The 13,786-nt window shown below is 34.5% G+C and overlaps 1 protein-coding gene across 1 annotated transcript in view; it reads left to right on the plus strand.

Annotated features, from left to right (window-relative positions):
- Znrf2 (zinc and ring finger 2) overlaps window positions 1-13,786 on the plus strand; it is a 105,448-nt gene that overhangs the window by 38,450 nt on the left and 53,212 nt on the right. The gene's annotated exons all lie outside the window — the stretch shown is intronic.

Here is a 13,786-nt window from a genome sequence, read left to right on the forward strand (position 1 = left end):
AAAAAAAAAAAAAAAAGAAATGATGAAACCTGCTTCCGAAGGTTATAACAGGATTAAATGAAAAATATTTACAAAAGTACATACTACAGGGGACTAGTACATTCCAAGTGCTCACTGGTTTCTTAAAATATAGTGTATGGATCAGTGGTGTCACTTTCACTTGGGAGCTTAGTAGAAATGCAGTTTAAGATCATACTGCAAATTCACTGAAACAGTCTGCTTCAAAAAATGATCAGGTGATTTGTTTGTTACCATGTGAGAAGTAATATAATGAATCTACGATGAATGCATGTTGGAAAAAGCTACACAGGGCTTTTATTCTTCATTGTATAAACTGGCTACCCAGGGCTAGTGTTACCATTTGGAATATGTATTACCTATTCTAGAGTCCAGAAATACTTTGGCATTATCTCTAGCTATAAAATAATGTATGCTGTTGTTAATCTTGAAATGACACATAAAATAAAAATTACCTCAAAATCCATTTCCTAAGATAAATACCACTAACACTTTCATAACTCTAGTATGGCTCAATGCATGTATTATTTATGCACATAAACAATTTTTGGGAGCTTGCTTTCTCTTTTAGCCCTCAGATAAACTTGATCCCTTGTATTAACATATGTATGTATATATAATAATACGTATATGTAATAATACACAGACGTCTATAGGGATTTTTTAATAAGTGTTTTACAAAAAATGGGATTGTGTCATAGATGACTTATCAGCATCCTGCTTTTTTTGCCTAAAACATTGTAAAAATTTTTCAAGTAGTTTACTCGATACTTTTTTTAGACAAATTGCTCTTTTTTATTGATGGTTTTTGCTATTACAAACAAAAATCCTTGCTTGTATTTAATTTGTACTCCAATGCCATTATTTTTCTAGAATAAATTACCAAGCAGTGAAAATCTGGGTTGAAGGACAATTTTAAAAGTTACTTGTAAAATCTATTTTATATACAGAAAAGTACATAGACTATATATATCTTAAGAATAATAAAGTGAATCATTACTACCCATGCCAGGAAATATATTTATGGTTTCCTAGAATCTTTTTTGTGCCCTTCTAGTGTATTTTCCATATCCCCATGATGAGCCACTTTTTATAGCTTTACAAGTCAGTTAATATCCCTACACAGTAAACATCCTCAAACTATAGGCTTGGTTTCAAATGTTATTCTAAATATATGACAACATTATTTACATGTTTCATCCATGTTGTTGCCTGTAATTACCTTATTTTCATATTGATATATTCAGTTGACTGATGATACCACAGTGTATCCATTTTACCATTAATAGAATTTAGTGTTTTTTCAAGTTTTATGTTATAAAATGATGCCAGGAACATTTGTACACAGGTGCACATATGCTCTTTAGGGCAGTGGTCTTCAAGGTATTTTTTTTTAATTCTTCAAATAGCTTTTGAAAAATACCTTTTGCACATTTTGATGTTCAGCATTTTATTTTATTTTATTTATTTATTTTTTGGTACTTGGGATTGAACTCAGGACCTTGCGCTTGCAAAGCAGGCATGGTGCCACTAAGGTAAATCCCGAGCCCTATGTCCAACATTTTTATGATCATACTTTAATATTGCAAAAGATTCAATTTCAGGAATATTGAAAATACTGATGTTTTTAAAAGAAAATATTAAATATACCCATTAGACTATACAAATAATAATGCATTTTCATGTAAAGCTTTCCATAGTTTCAGTGTCAATAAAATTTCAATTTTGCGACCAAACTCTCAATATTAAACAGTTTCTGTCTCATTTAGTAGTACATAAGAAAAACAACATTGAAAGTATTCAAACACTGGGTGTGGTAGTACAAGTCTGTAATCCCAGGTCTGTGGGAGGTTTAGGAGGGTTGCAATTTAATAACTAGTGATACTCTGTCTCAAAAAAATAAGCTATCCAAATTTTAATGTGTGCTTAGTATAAATATAATTTTATTGGACATGCAGAGATGGACTAAGGATGGAGTGGTATTTTAGAGTGCTTTGATTAATGTAAGTGTCAGATATTGCTTTGGTGTGATGTGTTTTATGTATCATAGCATATCAGAATAATACTTGAAATGGGTGAGAGGTGTGGCTTTCTTTTATAAAGTAGAAGAAAAACATATGAAATGGGATCTGAAGTAGAAGTTATTATTAACACTTCCATAAGTTAGTGTAAGGAAAACTACAGATAGAAGTTGGGTAACTGAAAATTTTAGTCTTTAAAACTGAGGCCTTAGTCATTAGTTCTCCTCAGTTACATGATAGTTGCTCCAGGAACTGCTGCTTCACTTTACTGGCTAGTACTCTAGTACCAAACTGTTTTCCTGAAATATTTATATCACTTTACATTCCCAGTATATCAGTGAATAAATATGCAGTTATTCCGTATTCTTGTTACCCTTTATTTCTACCAAACTTCTTCATTTTTGCTGTTTTGCTGGAAATAGTTTATTTCATTGTTTATATCTTTTCCATGATGCCTATTTATCGGGCATAAGTATTTCTTCTGTTCAAGTGACTGTCTTATGCTTTTTTTCTATTGAGTTTTTTTTTCATAGTGATCCATAGTTCTTCATATATTCTGTGCTCTTCTTTGTTATATATCTTTCAAGTATCTTCTGAGTTTAATGCTCTTTTTTTTTTACTTTTATAAGGGGGAATATACACAAAATAGTATAATAAATTCTTATCAGCATTCAACATTTATCAAGGGTTTTTCCATACTTGCATTATTTATGTCTATCCTCTGCCTTTTTTCCTGAAATACTTTAAGGCAAGTTTTGGACATAGCATTTTCAGTCGACACTTTTGATGGAAGTAGTTATTTGGTGTTATTCTTGTCACTGTGTTTCTTTTTTCTAGACTTTTCCATTCTCCAAGGTTTTTTTGTTTTGTTTTGTTTTGTTTCTTCCTATTCTGTAGTGAAAATTGGACCCAGGGATTTTACATTGAGTTTCCTCCCCAGCCTTTTCTATTTTTATTTTTTATTGGTGCAGTATGGCCTTGAACTTGCTAAACTCCTGCCATATCTTCCCAGGGTGCTGGGACTATATGCATGTACCCTTATGCACAGATTCTAAGGTTTTAAAGGTATTCTTGTTAACTGTAATGAAAACGTATAGCTATGCCTGAATTTTGTGTTCAGACCTTAATCCTATCGATACTGATTTTTGTCCATGAAGTAAGGTAAGGGCCAAATCTTTTTTTTTTCCATATTTATACCTGGCATCATTTTTAAACCCACAATTTGCTGTGCTATTCTCCATATATATATATATATTGATTATACATATATTTTGTTTCCTAGGTGCCTGGGCCACCCAGGTCGCTCCACATAAGTGGTTCTGAAAAATTGTGGTTCTAGATCAGCATTATGAGCCCCGCCTGAGCACAGGCCACACAGATTGCTGGGACCATCTTGGGCTACTAAAAGCTGACATAGAGAAGGGAGACAGAGAGAGAGAGAGAGGAGAAGAGAGAGGAGAGGGAGAGGGAGGGAGTGAGGGCCACAGCTTTAGTAGAACTCCCTGTGATTGTGAGGTAAGCTTAACTGTGGGAGTATCAGTCTACCCTTTTTAGACCATCTGGGAGTTGGGACTTTTAGAATGCAAAAGCACCAAGTACTCTTGTTTGTAATTTCAAATTCTTGTGATTTTTCTACCCCTTCTTCACCTAATGTCAACCTTGAATAGATGTCTTGAAGTTACCTGAGTGGTGGTGGTAATGACAGGAGAGTTATTTCAAGTTTACCCTAACAGTGAACTCATGGCCTGCCCTTAGAGGGCTCTCAAGGCTAAAGCCTATTGATACTGTTCACTAAAGTAGCTGTTTGAGTTTCCAGCCTCCTCTCATTTTCTGGCCTAGGAATTTGTAACTTTCTTGCCAGCTTATTAATGTTTTTTAAGCTTTTTAAAATCATCTCAAAGTTTGAATTGTTCCTGCATCAGCATTCTGTATTATTAAAGTCAATAATTTTGCCAGATTGCTTTCTAGGGAAATGGAAACTAAAGTAGTTATATGATGGTAGTTTATGCTTGTCAGATTGGCAGAAAACAAAGGAATAACATACCACTATAGGTGATATGGGTTGTGAATTGGTTTTTTGTTTGTTTAGGAAACTCCAAAAATGTTTCTCAGGCAAAAATTGTCATGATGTTGTTGAGGCAGTAGGTGAAAGGGAGTATATTTACAGCATATACAACTGGTCATTGTTTTCATTCTCCTGAAATGGGACTGAGGAAAGGTGGTATTACCAGTTTCTTAGGTTGAGGGTCATATGTTGGATCTCGTTGGATCAAATAGGATGGATAGATGTAAGAGACATATATAAGTGTAAGAGAAATCATTGAAAAATCTCGAAAATATTATGACTTTTTGCTTTGAAAATATACCAGAAAGTAATAGGAAAATGTAGGAAATGAAGGATTGGAGTGAATTTATTAAAAGGAGCTATTCCGTGTGGGATTCTGGAACCAGTTCTTCTGGAAGGCATACATTTTCAGGGTTAGACAAGATAGATGATAAATACCACCATTGTTAAAATTGAAGTGTATGAATTTAAAATTGTTTTATATAAAATAGAAATAAGTAGCTAAAAATACATATCCTAGTTATTTTATTACATTTTACTATTGCAGGTTGAGTACCCCCCTGAAATGCCTAGGATAGAAGTGCTTTGAAATTTTTTTTTTTAATTTTGGAGTATTTACATGTACGAAATGAGGTGTTTGGGGGATAGAACTGCCTCTTAACACACAATTTATCTATGTTTCACATATACTTTTATACGTACAACCTAAGGGTAATTTTAATACAGTATTTTTTTTTTTTTAGAGTGTGTATTTTGATCATGTCCTGTCACCTGAGGTCAGGTGTAAAATTTTTCACTTTTGGTATCAGGTCTGTACTTGGAATGCTTTGGATTTTTGGAGCATTTGGATTTCAGAGCTTTACATCTGTTTACTTGATGTAAAGTTGGTTTTTATCCATGTGATGGGGATACTATATAATAGTGTGCTGCTGTACATCTTTTCCCAGCTCTGTGCAGTGATGACACTTTGACAGTTTGAAGATGTAATTATTTATACCAAAGAAATCAGCAATACTATAAATCAAGAATTTTTCCCCCTTGAGAGCATTGTTAAACATGTCAGAAAACTGCTTTGTGTACCATTTTACCATTTAGATACCACTCATACTTCATTGATATAAAGGTACTTATTTTCTGAAGTTTTGAGTATTTCCATATTATGTAAAACTTTAATTGTTATAGGAAAATGGAAAACTGCTGATTTGCTAGAATGTCTTAAAAGATTTTTTTAGTTTACAGGAGAATATGGTTTATTTTATTTTTACTTATTTATTTATTTTTGGTATCAGGGATCAAACTCAGGACCTTTTGCAGTGGCAACACCGAGCTAAATTCCTGGCCTATGCTTTATTTTATTTTTTTACTTTATATAGGCGTTATTTTTGCCAGTTTGTTTTGTAGTATTTTAAAATAACCACATATAACTAATCTTTATTGTAAGCAATTAGTTTCATTTCTTGAATTTATTGTAGCAAGAAGGGATAGACTTTTTCATTTTTAAATACAGACGTGTTTTGTGTATTTAATTTTCATAGCGGTGTTATGGATGAGATCAGTTAGTACCAAAAACTATTTCTGTAGTATTTTTAATTAGGATTAGTATTGTATTTTTTCAAATTAAAATATTATTTAATAATTTCTTGCTTGTATATGTAGTGTCTAAGTTCTGGTACTCTAGAAATTTAGTGACTTTATAAGACTGTGATTCTTACTACATTTATTGGTCACATATTTTAGCCCTTAAAGCAATGAATATAAAATTGACATTGAAAATATTATTCCATGTTCCTTATCACTTAATAGTATTTATTTAATAGAGTTGTTGTTGAAATTTTTGAATCTGTAGTTAGACCTTTGTGACTTTGGCCAAATCATATGAACTATGTAAGCTTCTCCTTGATATTAAAGTAATGATAATGATAGTTCTTGCCTTGTGATTTTGAAGATTTGATAAAATATTGTAGCACTTAGTAGAATGTTTGGTTCATAGTATTCTTCAAATGTTACTTAATATCCTTGTTATCAAAATAATAAATTTTTACCGGTTTCCTTAGATAATTATATGAAAGCAAGTAAAGGATTGCACAAAATATTTAATAAGAAAAATTATTGAAAGAAAAGAGTAAAACTCAGTATATTGCATATGAATAATGAGGGATTAAATAGTTACCTTTTACTTTTTTCAGGATAGTGATTAGGAATCAATCATATCAGCAAAAAAGGGACCATTTATTTTATTCACAGAAATGCTAAACAGCTATTTTAGTTATGTATATTCATTAAAGATAGACATGATTTTCCTGCAACAGTGGGTGGTCCAGTTGCTACAGAATTTAGATAATAAAGGAATTCTTGAAATTTCTTTCCTTTCTCTACATTTGGAATAACTAATCTTTGGAATAGTAGTTAAGTAGGTCTATTTCCAAATAATAAGCAAAACAGGAATAAAAGGGAATGTTGATAATCTACCTCTCAACTGCTAGAAGTTGGCTGTGTGACTTCGTGTTTCATATTTATTTGCTATTTTATTTTAGGTGCCTAGATTTGAAATTGTATTGCTACTTTTTATCTTTAGTATTGATTGGGTTTTTCCCTCTTTTTTCTACTCTGCTACCTCTATTCCTTCTGGAACCAGTAGTTTAATGGTAAGTATTTAAAATAAGATTTACAAAGTTTTTGACCTAGTGAGGATTTTTTTACCCTCACCATCTTGGTGAAAACTTTGTAGACTTCAGATGGTCTCTGTGGTTTCCCAGGTTTTCATTGTTGCCTTGTTTGTGTGTAGACTGATAAAACTTTAGTTTTGAGGTACTCCTGTCCTTGCATGCTGTGTCAAATGGCATTCATTGTTTGTGTGCTTCATAGTGATGTTTTTCCTGGAGCTTGCACTCCTTTTTTTCTGCTGGTTTTGTTTTGGGGAGGACAGTTGGGGTGAAGAGAAAACTCTTTCTTCCTTGTACTACTTTTATTTTTACTACAGCATTTGTAATCATTCCACATTTTACCAGCTAAAGCTCTGTAAGGTGTTTGTTTTGTACACATTGAAAACATAATTACTTGCTTCATTTGAGCAGGATTATAGATTGAGTCTAAATCCATTGAATGATACTTTTTATTACCCATTGACTCTTACTCTGCTAAATTTTTGGTCAGATTCTGTGTTGCATTATATCTCATTTCAAGTTTCAAGATACTAGAAGCTTCTGAATTTTTAAAGGTAGAAATGTGTTTTTAGGATTTATCACAACTTGCCTCAAAACTTTGTATTTTAATAATACATTTAATATCAAGCCTAATGTTTCATGACTTAAACTTACATTATGAAATAAAATTTTTAATTGGTTAAAAGAATGGGTCTAGATTTAGAATGGTAAACTTTTAATAGTGAAATTTGGGAAACCACTTTGGTAGCATTCTACCATCAAATTGTCTTTAAAAAAAATTTTTTTGTAAATATTCCTTTAATCCCAGCTATTTAGGAGGCTGAAGCAGGAAGATCACTTGGAGTTCCAAACCAGTCTGGGCCATATAGCAAGACTCTGTCTTTAAAAAAAAAAAAAAAAAAAAAAAAAAAAAAAAATGGGAAAAAAAAAAAAAAACACCCAAATACAAAGTGAATACTGATGCAACTGTAGTCTGCGTACAGGAGAGCATTGTCCATGTCCCAGAAACCTTCCTTTATCTTTCTGATTAAAACCTTTTTCTTCCTCTCAATCATAATCTTTACTTTTATGATAATTATTTGTTTTCCTTTGTTATTTATGTATACATTTCTAAAGATGTTTAATTTTGCCAGCTTGACATAAATGGAAATACTCTTATTTTGGGTCTTGCTGCTCTCCCCCAATATAAGCAACATTTATACTGTGGATTGCTGTGGTCATTGCTATGAAGTCTGTATTATCCTTTTGTCCTTGTCTGAATACACCAGAATAGCCATTCCATTTTTGGGTTTTTGTTTCCCTTTTGCTATTAAGAACACTGCTGCTGGGTAAATATTTTGTTAAAATATGTTCTGGTACATATATGCAGATTCCTTTGGGATTATATTTCTCAGTGTGGTCCTTCACCAGCAGTATTGATCTTGTTACCTATGTGAGCCTGCTAGAAGAAACAGGTTCCTTCCCTCTCAACCAGTACCTTTGGGAATGAGGTCCAGGAAACCAAAACAAGTCCTCAGGATGAATCTTGTGCACAGTAGAGTACCTAGAAGTGGGATTGCTGAAATCATAGGTTGTGTATTCTTTCACCTTAATATTATTAAATAGTTTGTATCACTTTTTACTTTCCATTGTTAGTGTTTGAGAGTCTGTGGTTCTCTGCATGTTCTGTAGCAATTAGTATTCTCAGTTTGCTCTAAACTTTGATTTTGATTCAAATTAGAATTTGAATTTTTTTTTACTGAGTTTTAACTACAGTTGAATTTCAGCTTTTTAGATTAACAAAAAAATCAATTTATATTTACTAAGGACTTAAAAATATTAGAAAAGCCTTCAAACATACTCAAATAGAAATAATACAGTGAACTAGTAAACTTCATATCCATGTTTGACAGTTTAGTATGTTTTGTCATAGCCTGTTTCAGATGTCTTTTACCCCTAAGTACTTAATCATGAATAGCTAAAGATTTTAAACAATTAGTGGACAAGAGGGCATTTTAAAAATCCTCTCATTTTTAAGGTACATTTTGCATTTGATTAAGCATCTAAAAATAGTATATTGGTGAAAAATACAGTATTGATGACAAATAGATTTATCCTAAATATATAAACTTCTTGTGCATTATTATGATTTACTTACTTTTCATAAGAAATCTTTATAGCATACACCTCCCATTTTTTCCTACTTGCTATCAGTTTAAAGTTTTATTGCATTTCATTGTTTTTGATTCAGGTTGAATCCTATCATTGACAGCATTGTCAAGTGTGTGTGTTGTATGCATGTGTGTGTATTTGAGAGGGAGGAAGGGAAGGTGAGAGAGAGTAAACAACTGTGCTTTTAAAATATTATTGAGCTATTCAGAGATGTTCTTGTTGATTTGAGTACCAAGGAGAGAATTGCAAAGAGGAAAAGCAGGACATTTCTTCATTCAGTAATATTTTATTGAGAATCTACTCTACTTTGGCATAGCTATATGAAGTTTCTATGAAACGTGAAAATGTGCTTTAAAATATTTATGCAATCTAAGGCTATGGTAAAACTAACATTCGGTCCATATGGTCCTAGATAGGCAAGGAAGCTATACAGTATGTAGTATTTTGAATGTGAAGCTAGGACTCAGAGGTATATTTCTCCATCTAGTGCATAGATTACCATTGCCATTACTCTATATGACCCACACTTCACATCATTTCCTGCTCCTGAGAGAAAATCCTCAGAGCAAAGTTGATTATACTGTTCATCAAAATTATCTTTCAGGGCCAGGGATTTTAGCTCAGCGGTTCGGTGGCCTGCCTTGTAAAGTGCAAGGACCCAAGTTCAATCCCCGGTACCAAAAAAAAAAAAAAAAATCTTTCAAAGTACATTTTCAGTTCCAAAAATGCAAAGGCCAAGTTACCCTTGGATTAGTGGCACCCTCTTTTTCTGTGGTGAACTTGAGGGATTCAAAAACAGTTGACAGAGACTTTCTCTCCTTTGTTCAGAGACAGCCCGGCAGACCCTCCTCATAATAAAGGCTTGTTATGGTCCTGGTCTGGTCCTGGTTTTTGGCTCTTTTTACTTAACATATCTGGTGCTGAGACCCAGGAGGAAGGCAGTCCATTAAATGATAATGCCCCACAGGCCAGCCACATCTGCCAAGCCAGGACCTCCTTGGGGCTTTCTACCTTTGCCATTGCTGACAACACATCCACATTGTTAACTGATTTCAGGGTAAGTAGGTAGTTAGCTTCCCTCTACTCAGGTCTTCTGTCTCATTCTCATTCTCTCCCTCTGGGAACTTCTTGGAAATTCAAGGGTGTGGTCAGAGAGACTGTTTTGGGCAATTGGGCCCAGGACCGTGCCCCTGGGGAACACCCCACTGGCTCAACTCCTCTCATTCTCCCCTTCTGGGGTCGGGCTTGGGGAATATCAAAAGAAACGAAGACATTCCTCTCTTTTGCCCACCTCCTAGGGAACTAACTCCCCCTTACCTGCCCTAACATGGGTGCACAACAATCCAAACCCCCTCCCTCAACGCTTCTTGGCTGCCTCCTGGCACATCCTCCCGTGGACTGTTGGGACCTGACTTTAAGCCAGAATGACTCATTTATTTTATTGCAACCGAGTTTGACCTCAGCACAAATTAGATAATAAATCTCAATGGCCCAAAAATGGCACTTTCAATTTTAACATACTGAGCAATTTGCACAATTTTTGTCAATGCAATGGCAAATGGTCAGAAATCCTATTCCTACAAGCCTTCTTTCTCGCCTCTCTGTTGAACTTATTGGCCCTCTCAGGTACTTCTAGCCCAAACTCCATCGTTCACAACCCCCCTTCCACACCCCTCATTCTTCTTACCTGAGCAACTCCCTCCTCCACCCCTTATACAAGGTCATTCTGCCTGTGAGGCCCTCTTGGTAAAATGCTTTTTTATTTTTGTCTTGTATATTTTACTGTTTGGACTTAATGGGTGTGTGAGTTTCCTCTAGCTTTGGTATTCAAGTTTGCTTATATGTACAAAAAATTAATTTACATTTTAATGGGTTGTTGTCTTCCTTCTGTATCTGCAAGCCAACTGGGAGTTAATTTATTTCTAAAACAGTACAAGTTTTTGCTTGTTTCACTTACAAAGTAAATGGGTTTTAGTCTCCCAAGGTTACACATTTTTCTACATTTAATTTAAGGTAGAGATAAAACTCCAGGGCTACAGGACATAGTAGACTATTCTTGAATTTCAGATGTCACTAAACACCATAAATAATCTGTTTTTGACCCTACATCCACATCAAAGCAGGAACTTTGTTATTATTCCCTCCTTTAGCTAATTGACAATGTACCTTTCGTCTCCAACTTAAAGTAATGTTTAATTAGTATGCTTAAAACATCTCTTGTACATTACAAATTCTTACATTGGAATTGTAGGGTTAACTTGTTCTTTCTGTACTTTCTTGAACACTGATGAAATATAAAAGGGAACACTTTAAGATTTTAACAACTGAAGCCAAGTTTGTTATGAAGGGTTTATAGTAAATGAGTTGGAAAAACATATATTTAAAAAGGCTACAAATAAAGGGGATATACTTTAGATATAAAAAGATTTTGTATGTTTGTCTTGTTAGAAGACTAAAGAGATACACAAGACCAGAAGGTTTAGGTATGCTGAGAAGATATGCAGAAATTTTTTGTATATGTTTACTTGTTGGTTTCAAGTTTGTTATAAAAAGTTTACGTTTACAGTCCTTCTGATTCTAATTCTACAAGAGATCTCTGTTAATTGACCAGCAAAAGTTTTGACTAGTCTTAATTAAAAGAGATGTTATAATTCAATTGGCTAAATATACTTGAGTGTACTCTGGTTTGATAAATTGTCTTATGTTTGTGTTTGTCCAATTGTTTGAAAGTGTCCAATTATATTTTTTGATCAAAATGACATCAAAGATACAAATGAATTGTTAGTTTCTACGACCTGGTTTTACAGGTTAAATAAAAAAGAATTAAATTAAACTTTCAGGTTTGGATAAACTCCTGTTGGTGACTAAAGAAGCAACTGCTCAGAAAAATTTATTCTGGTCTTTGTTCACTAATGGGAGCCCCAATAATTTTCATAGCCTTGTGGGAAAATATACCCCCAATAAACATCGCTAAATATGTTGTTATAAAATGTTTACATTGGTTATCATCAAAGGGTTGAGTTGTAAATATGTTATTGTGATATAATGGTCATCTTCAAAATATAGTATTTTCTGTGGAGAAACAGTTACTAAAAAAGATCCTTTTGGCACTAGGCTACACTGTAGGACATAAGGTTTCATATAATAATTATTACTACTTTTCTGGTATACAAAATGTATTAATGTTTTCTAACTATACAGGTTTTCCAACATATTGTTTATGCAATAACCTTTTGATCCAGGTATTCGCCCATTTCTTCTGCTCCACCTACTCATGATTACAGGTACATTCGTAGCCCTTACACTTTCCTTAGATGGTATCCTATCGAAGGAAATCAACTACTAGATTAACCATGATTGATAAAAATAATAGTCCTCTAACTATATTTTAGATTCCAGGCTGCTTGCTATGCAGATAAAGTTATGATAGTTAAGCTCACTGTTCCTAAGGTACTACTGATGTCACTGATCTTCTCTTCTGGGTGTTCAACCACCAAAGTGAATGAGGATGCTGTAGAACTTCAAAAACACAATATTTTGGCCCTGGTCCTCCAAGGTCATCAAAGATCCAAGGTATGAAGGAACCTTTTCTACAATGCCTTACATCTTTGGTAAGTCACCCAACCTCCTGAGCAGGGAGATTGCTCGACGCCAGAGGACAAATGTAACGTGTGCCAAAAGAGGGTCACCAAGAAAAACAATCTCTCATGCTTTCACTGAAAGCAACTTGGTCAAGCAAGGCCTGTGACCCATCCTAACAGCTGACACTGATAGGAGCTGAAAAGCTCTATGCATAGTTCCAAAATAATGCCTCAAGAGACTTAACTGACAAATAGCAAGGTGTTCATATTAACACAGGTTTCACTTGGTCTTAAACACCCAGCAGAAAAGAATAACCAAAAGAGGCAGTCAATGAACAGGCCCTAGTGATAGACTTATGGCGTACCACTCCACCTCCCTATAAAGGGATAGATCTCCAAGTGGTAAACCAGATAACCCATAGTCTCAAAAGGTTACAACACCTATTTAATATGACCCTCCACTATCTCCCTGTCAATATCTCAGACTGTTGGATGTTTGTCCATTTACCCCCACTCATTCACTCCAATTCCCGTCCCTCTAGACTTTAGTCTGTCTCAAATACTGGCAGTTTATCCACAGTTCTGGGACCCGTTGCTATGGGTCTCCCATTCTCTACACAAACTACTAACCTGACATGCACAAGGCAAAATAGCATCACTTGCCTTGCCTGTTCCCTGTTTATCTCAGAAGAGCATCTGATCTGCCTGCCCAATGGCCTGTACTTATATGTTATCAAGAGGCATTCCAATGCCTCAGTCTGATTTCTGTTGTATATCCTTCCTTGGCCCTCTGATGACCATTTATACAGAAGATCAGATGTCTGAACAAGTTCTCCCACAGAACACAATTAGAAAAAGGGCAACCTCCCTCCTAGCCCCCTTCTTAATGGGAGTAGGGGTCCTCACTGGGATGGCAATGGGGATAGTGGGCATTTCTACATCCACACATTCCTGTCAGGCCCTGTACATAGAGGTTTTGGAAGATGTGGATAAAATAAGCCAGTTCTTAAACAGTACAAGATCAAATTCTCTAGCAGCAGCCTCGTTACAATTTAGAAGGGCCCTTGACATGCTGACAGTGGCTCAAGGGGGAACATGCCAGGTGCTAGGTGAAGAATGCTGTTACTTTGTTAACCAGTCAGGAATTGTTAAAGCAAAGGTTAAAGAACTACAGCAGTGAATCGAAGAGTGAAAAAGACAATAGAATTCTTGGAGAATAGACCAAAGCTATTCCTGGCTTCTCCAAATTATGCCTTGGTTTCCCTTGTTGGGCCCACTGGCTGTTAT

The sequence above is a fragment of the Fukomys damarensis genome, unplaced genomic scaffold (assembly GCF_012274545.1).
Source record: "Fukomys damarensis isolate Sample0158 unplaced genomic scaffold, DMR_v1.0_HiC HiC_scaffold_4, whole genome shotgun sequence".
Taxonomy (NCBI): Eukaryota; Metazoa; Chordata; class Mammalia; order Rodentia; family Bathyergidae; genus Fukomys; species Fukomys damarensis.